General features: G+C 37.1%; 1 pseudogene; it reads left to right on the top strand.

Moving 5' to 3' along the window:
* The first annotated feature begins 3887 nt into the window (after positions 1-3887).
* Positions 3888-4092, top strand: LOC102847207 (annotated as a pseudogene).
* The last annotated feature ends 1677 nt before the right edge of the window (positions 4093-5769 follow it).

Genomic DNA, 5769 nt, shown 5'->3' with positions numbered 1-5769 from the left:
GTTTAGGGCTGTTGTACATAGGGTCGCTATGAGTCGCAAACGACTCGACGGCACATAACAACAACAACAAACAACCCAAAGCATCCTTAAGTATTGCCACCCGTGGCTTGAATTCGTTTTTCAACTCCTTCAGCTTAAGAAACTCTGAGCAAGTTCTAATAGGGCCTCCACAAAAAAAAAAAAGGTCTGATAACAGAATTACAAAATGGGCAGAAGACATGGAAAGACCTGCACAGAGGAAGGTATTTGAATGGCCAACAGACACATGAAGAAATGCTCAAAAGCACATCCAGAAACCATCTTACTTCAGTAGTAGTCGCAAAGTTTAGCAGGACGGCAAGTAATAAATGTTGGAGAGGCTGTGGAAAGAAAGCAACTCTTATACATTGTTGGTGCGATTGTAAAATGGTATAAGCACTCTGGAAGGCAATTTGGCATTTTCTCAAAAAGCAGAACATAGAAATACCGTATGACCCAGCTATTCCACTGCTGTAATGTTCCGAGAGAATAAAAAATGAGGCACAAATGGAGACTTATACACCAAAATCCATAGAAATATTATTCACCATCGCAAGAAAATGGAAACAGCCCAAATGTCCAACTACAAGTGAATGGATTAAGAAATTATGGTACATTCACATGATGGAATTCTATACAGCATGCAGGAGCAAAAACTTGGGAAATTATACCTAATGTTGGAGGGGGGAATCAGTTGGGAAGTCATCTGCAGCAGCTGGATTCTACAGAGGCTTGTTTGCTGGTTCTGGTGAGGATTAGGGTAGACTGTTGACTTGCTTATGGGTGTGAGATGATGTGATACGGCCTCCTATTTAAAAATGCATTTGGTCAGAAGTATGGGGCTGGAATCCAGTTTGGAAGTCACCTGCAGAGTTCTGTTGGCCTAGTGGATTGAAGGTTATGCTACCAAACCCAAGGTGGGTGATTTTAATCTGTGGCCCTCAGGCCTGGGTTTAATTGGTTTTTGGTCAAACATTCTTCTAAGTAGTATAGCATGGGTTTGCTGTATAGAGGTGAAGTTGTGGTTGCTGTGCTGCTAAACACTGTGACACTGATGTGTCAAATGCAACAATGGTTACCCTTGGTGGACAGTGTTTGGTGGAACTTCTTGATTAAAACAAGCTTGGAAGGCAGGAGTGGTATTCACTTCAGAAACAGTTTGCTTCTGAAAACTCTATGAACATGGAGAAATGGTGAGAAGTTACACGTGTTCAAGTCTTTTGTTCACAGGGTTGCTATGAGTCATCTGTGACCTGATGGCACTTAACAACAAGAACATGGGAGGGATTGGAGAGCATTATGCTAAGTGAACTCAGTCCCATAAGGATAAATTCTATATAAGACCATTATTAGAGAACATGTATGAGAACCCAAAAAGGGGAGAGTGGGCGCAAAGGGGTGAGGTTGGGCAGAGGTGCAGGGGCATTAATCACTGGGTTGTACAATTTGTTGGTTGGAGGAAGGAGTGTGTAAATGAAACTGAAAAGATGTGGTATGAAAAACAATTTTATTTAAATTTTGAAAAGAAAAATAGGCATAGATCAATAGTGATTCATTATATAGACTAAATACATATGAATGAGTGTATGAAACACAATGTAAATGATTGTGTCAAGCACCATGTACAAGAATGAAACGCAATGTGTATGAATATCATATGCAAACAAAAAAGAAATAGAAGTTTTAAAAATACACAATACAGATAAAACAAATGGGTATTAGAAAACCTAGAAAAAGAACTTTAATCTAGAATATTAAAACTTAATATCTGATTTATACTAGACTATTAATAACTAATAATAATATACTAGAATATTAATACTAAAGGAAGTCCTTCTCATAGAGATGCTACAGAAAGGAAGATGGATCAGAGTAACCAGGAACAATATCAAAAAGAACCCAACAAAATGACACCAATAAAACCTTACATCACAATAATTATAGTGAATGTGAATGGTTTAAATGCACCAATGAAGAGAATAAATGAATAGGATGTTCTAAGAATCAAATCCCTATGCACATAAATAACCTCCAACAAGTTAAATAGGAAACCCACAGACAGGTGGGAAATAATTAGAAATCACATATCTGATAATCTCACCCCAGCAACAAAAGCAAACTTCAACAGGGCAGCAAACAACAAATGCTGGCACAGTTGTGGAGAAATTGGAACCCTTATTTACTGCTGGTGGCAATATAAAATGGAAAGCAGTTGGGCATTCTCTCAAAAAGCTGGAAACAGAAATATCATTTGATCTGGCAATTCCACCAGTGGGAATATACCCAAGAAATATGAGCCATGACTCACACAGATGTATATGCATGTTTATTGCTGCATTGTTCACAACAGCAAAGAGATGGAAACAACTCTGAAAAAACTCTGGACTGAAAAACTATGGAACAAAGGAATATTACACAGCATTGAAAAACAATGTACTCATAATGCATGACACTACATGAAGGAACCTGGATGGCATTATGCTCATGGCACAAAAGGACAAATAACTGTGTAACACCACTGTCATAAAATAGGGCAGACATGGGAGGGCTGGGAAGAGAATGGGGAAAGACTGGGTAGATAAAGCACTGCACTAGAACAGATAAGGGAAAGAACTGTCTGGAAGGAATATATGATTAGGCATTGTATGTATGACAGCAATCGCAAACAAGGGGTTCATTACAGGGTAGGTTGCAGTGGCAGAGGGGGGCAGAAAATGTGCAACAATGGAAAAAACAACCAATATTAAAACAGAAAAAACCAAAAAAAAGAAAAAAATTTTAAATTCCCAACAAGCAGCAGCCCTGGCTCAGACAACCTCACAAGCAAATTCTATCAAATATCCAGGAAAGGAATGCCATTAATCCTATTTAAATTATTTTAGAATATAGAAAAAGAAGAAGGAACTTTCTCAGATTCATTCCATGAAGTAAGTATAACTTTGCTACCAAAACCTGGCCAAGAGACCACGAAATAAGAAACCACAGACTAATATCCCTAATAAATAGATTTTAAAACCCTTAAAAAAATGCTGTCCTATAGAAACTGACAACATATGAAAACAATTCACATGCTGAAGTGAGAGTCATAACAAACATGCAAGAATGGCTAAACATAAGGAAAACTTTCAATGTAATCCACTCTATCAATAAATGAAGGACAGGGAGCTCTGGTGGCCTAGAGGCAAAACGCTGCACTGCAATCCCAGAGGTACACGGTTCAAATCCACCAGATGCTCTGCTGGAGAAGGAGGGGACAATCTCCTCCTGTACCAGTCAGACCTGATTTGACGGTACACGTAAAAATAATAATAAAAATAAAAAAATAAATGAAGGACAAGAACCCATGATCCTTTCTATTAAACACAACTCCTATTCAATATCATATTTGATGTTTTTGCTAGAGCAATAGGGCAAGAAAATAAGAGGAATGGAAATTGGCATAGAAAAAAAATTTTTTTTTTACAATAGTGGACTGTGGAGGACTGTATAACTATGAAAGAATTTTTTATTTTTCCTTCAAAGAGAAAAACAAGCTGGGGGGGGGGACGGGGCAGGGAGGAAAATGTGCAACAATGAATGAATGGGAAGTAAAATTATTTCTATATGCAGATGATAGGACAGAAACCCCAAACACTCAGCAAAGGGAAGAGATATCAAAGTACAAGAGATGAAAAGAGATATAGCAAAGGGCAGCTTGGGAAGACAAGGTATTATAAGAATATGCATAAGAATATGAGTAAGAAGAGAGAGAGAGTTCTCTGCATTTGTCAAGCTGGGAGATGGAATGCAAACCGAGTAAGAAATGGGATCTTCTAAAAATCAAATCCTGGTTCTGCACACACACCTAGGAGCCAAATGCTGGCATGGCCATGTCTTCTGGACCCAGCACGAATGCCTGGTACACCTGATGAAGCAGCTCAAGCTGGAAGTGAGCATGGAAAGGCTCATGGTCTCCCAGGCAGCAGTGGAGGTTCAACAGTACTGCACACAGAATGTCTGCAAAGATGCCTGCTTGTTGGTGTTCCAGCTGGAAGCAAACCTTTCTGGGAGGCCAGAACCTGTGCTTTATTCTGAAGATTAGGAAGAAATTCTCTGAGGAATGCCTTCAAATACAAAGTGATGAATGACAGCTGCCAAGTCTCAAGAAAACACTTTTCTCTAGGCACACTACTTTTGGCTATTTGAGACCTTTCCCTGTGCCCCGGTCTTACAAATTTCTATAGATACTGATATGTTTTCAATCAAATAAGAAAACAGTGACTGAGTAGCCCTTTAACGAATAATGGTTCTTTTCATAAAATGTTTTATGAGAAACAAAAATTTTACCACCAAGTACAGCAAAACAAGGGAACTCTGGTCGTCTAGTGCAAAAAGCCTCACTATAATCCCGAAGGCACGTAGTTCAAATCCACCACCTGGCCCACAGGAGGAGGATGGATAATATCCTGTGTGATTAATTGCCTCTGAAGACCAGCCAGAAGGTCAGCTATGAGTGGATTCTACTCGACAGTACACATAAACAACATAGCAAAATAGAAGTGTTACTGTAGCTAGAATACTATGTTTTGTTTACTGGATATTTACATTTTAAGAAGGCAAACATTTTTGTTATTCAATATTTATAATTTGTTCCTAAGATTTTTATATTGTAAGAAAATGTGTTCTTTTCTCACGAATTTACAATTTCTAAATGAAGATACGTAATACTGGCAGCCCCTCATGAACAAGATCAGGTCTTTAAGTCCAATCTGTATATGCTAGTTAGGTATGGTTTTTATCTAAATCCAGTTGGTTAAATGTTTGTCTCAGAATAACTTTCTATGCATAAGAAATATGAACAGGGCACTCCTAAATACATTAAAACATCTTTAACATACTAATGCAGTAACATTAATACTTTGGAAGCAAGAGTGGCATCCACTTCCTAAATAATATGCCTCCAGAAACTCTATGATTTGATAAATGTCGATAGTTGTAGTTTTGTTCTTAGGGTTGCAATGAGTCATGCTCCACTCGAAGGCAATCAACAACATCATCAATATTAATAATACTCGATACACACTGAAAAGTAGTGCCTGTTTGTTATTATGAACTACTGCATGTACCTCAAATTGTATTATAATTGATTTTATGAAGTTAGGTGAAAATCACAAGTGGTTACCAAGGCACGGCCGTATAAAATCTGACATTTGTCATCTGATCATTGCTGGTATAAATTTGGGTAAAGAATAAGTCATCTCTTAATAGAGGATGCCTTTATTTTCCTAAATGAGAAGACACTTTTATGTTTAACACTAAACAGAGGTAACACTTATGGTTTATTAGGCTGCACCTGTATGTTTTTCTGTCTTAATTATATTTAAAAAAACTCAGAAACTACATTTCTCTTTTTAAAAAGGTTTAAAATGTGAGCTAAAAAATATTGCAAATGGTTAAAAACAAAGTGATATGAAAATAATACAATCTTTAAAAATTGTTAATGTCATGTTTTAGTTTGATGATGTCAAAACCTGACTAAGGATACTTTTAAAATTTTATGTTTGTGAAAATCTTGGAAATAAAATTTCTGCTTAATTAAAAAAATTAATCAAATCCTTGTGAGCATCAAAAGAATTCTCTAATAGGGTAAAAAGAAAGCCGACAAACCAGGAAAAGCATGATAGTATACTTAGAAAACCCTAAAGACTCAGCAAGAAAACTATTGGACGTAGTTGACCAATTCAGCAAAGTAGCAGGATACAAGATCAACAT

This window comes from Elephantulus edwardii, unplaced genomic scaffold (genome assembly GCF_000299155.1).
Source record: "Elephantulus edwardii isolate Elephantulus edwardi_28Jun2011 unplaced genomic scaffold, EleEdw1.0 scaffold02740, whole genome shotgun sequence".
In the NCBI taxonomy this organism is placed as follows: domain Eukaryota; kingdom Metazoa; phylum Chordata; class Mammalia; order Macroscelidea; family Macroscelididae; genus Elephantulus; species Elephantulus edwardii.
The sequence above is the reverse complement of the archived record's forward strand: the minus strand, read 5'-3'. Positions and strand labels throughout refer to the sequence as shown.